Source organism: Coloeus monedula, assembly GCF_965178545.1.
Source record: "Coloeus monedula genome assembly, chromosome: 1".
In the NCBI taxonomy this organism is placed as follows: domain Eukaryota; kingdom Metazoa; phylum Chordata; class Aves; order Passeriformes; family Corvidae; genus Coloeus; species Coloeus monedula.
In genome coordinates, this window is record NC_138781.1 from 31,944,078 (window position 1) to 31,950,077 (window position 6,000).

Sequence of the window (6,000 nt, forward strand, 5' to 3'; positions counted from 1 at the left end):
TTTCCAGATCTGTTATGTTCCCTAAAAGCTCACTGAAGATTGAGGTGTTACTTATTACCTGTGCTGCTGAATAAATACAGTATCTGAGAAATATGGGCTATTTTCAGTCATGCAGACAGCAAGACTCAGGTTTCTGATATCCAGAACACAAAATCACAGTGCAAAGAGGAGAGTTCAGAGTGTTGAACAGGATGAGAATGTCACATGCTGTGCAAGGAGGAGAGTAGTAATAGCATTATGAGAAATTGCAAAGGTGTTTCCTAAATCCAACCCTTCTTAGGGTTTTGAAAGTTGCTTTAGTAAAGTGCTAGTCTCCACATGCAGCCCATGGCTAGAACTTTCTCCTGAGCATGGCACCTGCCTCTAAGAACTAAGAACTCATCTATTTATAGCTAGAAAAAATGTAGTGTTTTAGGCTAGTCCTTGGATGAGACACAATACCCTTCATCTCCCTTTGTAAATCTGTGCCAATAAGCAAGGGAAAGTGGAAAATCTGAGGTCAGGAAAGAAGTGCAGAATGTTTTTCTAATATTGTGGTTAGTTAGCTGTGTAGGATGGGAGTAGCCATAGCTTTTGGTTCCTGCTCCTGGGGCCTTTTTTATTATTCTTTGCTGAAACGGGAAGCAGTTGTAGTAGGAGTAAAGACTGGCTGCTTATTGGAGTTACAGAATCATAGAGTAGTTTGAGTTTGAAGGGAACCTTGAAGGTCACCTCGCTCAATTCTTCTGCAATAAGCTGGAAAATCTTCAAATAGATCGGGTTGTTCAGAGCCCCATCCAACCTGGCCTTAAATGTTTCCAGGGATGGGGCATCCCAAACTTCTTTGGGCAACCTGTTTCTGTATCTCATCACCCTCATTCTAAAAAAACCTTCCTCCTAATATTCAGTCTAAACCTACCCTTTTTCAGTTTAAAACTATTATCCCTTGTCCTATAGTAACAAGCCCTGCTAAGAAGTTTGTACCCATCTTTCTTATATGCCCCCATTAAGTACTGAAAGGCTGCAGTAACATGTCCTCAGAGCCTTCTCTTCTGCAGCCTGGACAATCCCAACTCTCACAGCCTTTCCTCCAAGGAGAGGTGCTCCATCCCTCTGATGATCTGTGTGGCCCTCCTCTGGACCCATGTCCTTCTGGGAACTGTGAGGCTCACTTTTGGGATCCGAGCTGGAAAATTATGTACTTTAGTTCTGCAGTTATTCAGACAGTGTGCCGCTCCACCCCTTCCCTATAAAATACTATCCAAGAGTAAGAAATCCAGTCTTACTGATTCTGACAGTGCCCGCCACAGCGATCTGTGAAAGAGGTTTGGGGTGAATGTGTTGGCTCTTGGCTGTCTGTCATCAGAAAGAGAGGTTGAGGTGCTTTTTGTGCAGGTTAGCTGTAGCTGCTTGGGAAGAGCATCCTGTGCCAGCAGTTTTACAGAAGTGGCAGCCATCGTGCTGAGAGACATCGTGCACAGCCATTGCACATGAAGTAGCTCTTGCTGGAATTCTTTGTTCTTCATCATCAAGTGGGCCCACGGAGAGCCCTGCCCTGTGCCAGGGGGTGAGGGGACAGCTGAGGGAAGCTGAGGAGTCTGCAGTGATTGGGGGTCTGCTTGGGGAACTCACGACTGGTTTGCTCCTAGGGAGAATAGCTGTTGCTCATTTCTAAACATACAAGGAAACTGTTATTTTTATCCCTTTGGGGCATAAAACAATTACTTCATTCGAGTGAAGTCAGAGACCATAGAAATTAATTTGGCACACATTACAAAAGAGGTTAAAGTGTGTTCAATTTTATTCCTCTGGGAAAGATTTAAGTTTAATTTTCATAGCAACATTTTCTGTTATTATAATAAATCATGTGTTTATACATGAAAGTATGTGTTTTGGAGTGCTTGCCCTTTCTCGTCTAGGTCTTTTTTAACATAATCTGCTGAAATTGGAGCGGAGTTAAATGTGTATGCTCTATGGGACAATTCATTTCCACTTGTGTTTTAATCCTGTAAGGGACTCAACCAGGATAAAGCCTTGCTGGAAATACCTTTTGCTCCTTCACTTTTCTTTCATAGCTCATTCTGCCAAACCAGAAGGGAAAAGGTCAAATGGCAAAAACCATCTCAAACATAGGTTTGTTACTGACTTTTTTGTAGAGGTTAATTAATTTTTATTAATTTGATCATGGAAAATTTCATTATTATGTTGGAATTTCAAAAGCTGAAAAAGCTAGATTTTGATGGACTCAAGGGGGATATTTAAAGTGGGCAGGTCTGCAGAATGACTGAGCTGTTTCTGGAAAGCTCTTCAGAAGGAGAACATGATCCTTCAGACTACAGACATAGTAATATTGCACCCTGTACACAGGCATTTGTACTGCTTCTTCCTTGGTTATTCCAAAGTATCTGTAAACTTGGAGGTTGTGACACTGAGAATTTTATAGCTTTGAATGGGACTAGGCATGAGATAGACACTGGGTACAGTGTCTACCATTTCTTCTTTAAAACAGAAATTAATTTTCTTAAGGAAAGATTTCTGGATGCTTTTTCCTGATCAGGTGATTTATTTAGAAGTATCACATGTAGAGAAACATTCAGATGGCTCTCGCCAAAGATTTTGAGTGAATAAGCTAAACTTAATTGAATAAAATAAATTTGGATAAAGTGAAACAAAATACACCACCAAAATTGCACAAAATGAAAAAAAAAAAGTTATTTTTTCACGTATAATATACAGAACTTTCAGTTCTGTGTGGTTTTTTTTCTGAGTGTTAGGATGTAATTTACATGCAGTTCTGGTGTAGATACAAAATCAGTTGATTCTACTCAAAAGATGGAGAAGGTTTTTCTCTAAAATTCTCTAAAATGTTGGTTTATAGAAGTGTCTTGCAATAAAAGATAACTCCTAACACTCTGCTCATTTGCAGTCATGGTATGTCTTTGTGGTAAAACAGAATATTTATTACTGTGCTTTTTAGACACTTTTTTTTGTAATTTTCAAAATTTTGATGTTAATTTGTGGCTATTAATATCTTTGAAGTTGGAAAATTAGAGTTTTAGAAGGATTTAATCCCCTTCTAACATAAATTCAAATAAAGAAGCACTCCGTCATATTATGTAGTTGGCTTTGCTGCCTGCTGGCCAGAGCACTTAGCTGGCAGGAAGGCAGCCAAATTCTGTCTCCTGTCCTTCATTTTTACCCTGAAGCTTTGTGGAGCAGGGAAATATTGATTAAATTCCACTTGAAGTGAGGGGGCTGGTGAGGCCAGGTCTGCCCCTCACAGGTGTGTGCCCAGCTCCAGGTGCAGATGTAATGGGTGCCCTGGGATAACTCCCTTCTTCACTATCCTGATCCAGAAAGGGATTCTCCTAGCTGTGTCCCTGCCATTTCCCTGTGCTCCTGGCACCTGAGTTCCCACAAGCTTGCTGGGTTTGCCCAGATGCACACCATTAGAAGGTGGGCTCAGCCTCCCCAGGGGTATAATCTTTGCTGGCCACTGAGAGCTTGGATCTTCTGTATGGCAATTTTGGCAGTGTGTTAAGGAGAGAGATTGCTGTATGTGTGAGAAATGGTTTTTTTGGATAAGGTATTATTTAAACAGGCAAATTTTTGGAAACAGACCCAAATATTAAAGTTGTTAAAATAATAAATAACAAAAATAATATAATAAAGTATATATTAATGATACTTATAAGCAAATGATTAGCAGAATATAGAGTTTTACCGCTCCATTAGATGGAGTAGGAAGTATATTCTCTGTGTACACACACTGATTTTTCTTGCCAGTATATATCTTAATCTAGGTAATTAAAAACCCAGAGGAATGATCATAAACCAGATCTGAACTAAATTAATGGCACATGCTTAGTTCATGCAGAAGCCTTGTAAAGTTGTTAATGCCTTTGGACTAAAATCCTGGTACTGCTTTCAAATCCATAGCAAAGCTTTCCATATCTCAGGGCCAGGACTTACTCCTGTACTTCTGAATTTCATTGCTCCTGATAAAATTCCTGACAATTCACAGTAAATTCTTGCCGATTCCTGCACAAAGCTGCTTCAGAAAGGAGATGTGAATGGCAGCAGTGACCTACTGCTGCCTTTTTTCTCCCTTCTGAAACACTGGGAAGCTCTGAAGCATCCTTGTCTGTGGGAGATGTGGATTCAAGACACCCCTTCTGAGGTATGTGTGTAGTTTACCTGGTCTTGCCTTTACCTCTGGAGGATTCCCTGCATACTGAGTATATAAACATAAATGTTGGTGAGATGCTTGAATAACAGTTTTAAACTGTAATTGTGTACAGTAATTATCATATTTGTTCAGATGTAGACTGAAGGAGTGTTTGAGCTGATCCATTTTTGAGGTGATGAGTGCTTCCTTAGTGACTTGACTGACTTAGGACAAAAGCAGCCTTTCTAGCACAGTCCTGAATGAGCATTCTGCATTGTAAATTTGCTGACTTTCCGGCTTATTGCCAGGTAAAGCACAGTCAATGAGTATTAGTTTTCAAGTCTGAGCCATTCTTCCTCATGCATGCAGTCTTAGTGTTGACAGCAGAAGCACAGTTGAAATACCAAGCACCAATTACAGACTGGTTTTACTGTCACCACTAAAATATTTATTTCCTAGGTTCTTCAGAAACTATTTGCCTTTGGGTTTTACCATCCTAATCAGGAGCTTTATCAAACATTAGCTGTCATCTTACAGCTAATTTATTTGTCAGAAACTTCAAGGCTCATGCTGTTAAGTGCATGATATATGAATAGTGTCCACATATTTCCAGGAACAAGCCTTACGTGCTTCTGGATAGGCAGGTATCTGGTTTAAATGTGAATGGAATTGGCTGAAAACCAGAACAAAGCAATGATCTGGTTTGTGGTGTGACTGGGGGGTGTCTGATCCCAAAGAGTATCAAAGGGTGCTTAGCTTTCAGGGCACAAATATGGGCTTCTCAGACTTGGATTCTTGATGAGTAAATATGTATATTCTTAAAAGTTAATATATTCCAATTTAGCCACAGAATTATATCTAAATTCCTTTATTTGCCTTGGGGAAGTGCAGTAATTCATCCTGTCATGGGTTTTGTATATGTACGAAATATACAAGCCCATATGAGTGGGCTTGTACTGTGTATTCAAAAAAACCTCAAACAAACAAAATCCATGTTAGTTGAGGGATGGAGGGAGTTAGAAAGGAAGAAGATTCGTAAATAAACAAGTTAATTTGATATGCCCATTCAAAGGTGCTGGATTTTATTTAAATGTCCACTTAGGGTACTGATACTTCTATTTCTTTATTTACTTATTTTTCAAGTGGCTTGCAGCAGGAAAGAGGTGCAGAGAAGCTGCAAAGAAAAAATTTCTCAGTGATGATTAAAGTTTAACGTATTTAGCAAAGTAACAAGTGTAGCTTTACATGTACATGTTGCATGTTGCCCTTTGTGTTGCTAACAGAACAAAGCAGAAGGTGCTGGAGCTCTCCCTTTAGAGCCAGCATTAATATGCACCTCTATTTTCTGCTCTGTTATTATTTTTCCAAAAGTCTGCATCTGTGAACATGGTTAATTACCTTGAGTATTAATAGAGTACATCTGTGCTATAGAAAACTACTATTGTTCTATAGCCTGGTACATGTGGTAGCCATGGATTAAGATAACCTAATTAAATGTAACAATGACTCAGTCAAAAGACACTGTTTACGTAGGGAGTTGACTTCGTGTTTGAGTAGCTGAAGTCTGATGCGCATAACAACCTTCTTAATGATAATACATAGACATAATTGTCCTTGTAAAAACTTGTTGAGAAGATCTTTATTTAACAGGAGGGTTAACAGGATGAAACAGCATAAAAAAGCAAGGGCAATATAGATGGCTATCCCTCTTACTATTCTTCTTAAACAAAGGAGTCACTAGTACACACATGTATTGATTTTGCTGCAGTACACTTGCATTGTATCTTAAACTGTTATTTAAAATCAATCTGTATTTCTAAGCAAATCCTTCAGTTGCTAACTCAGTTTCTGTT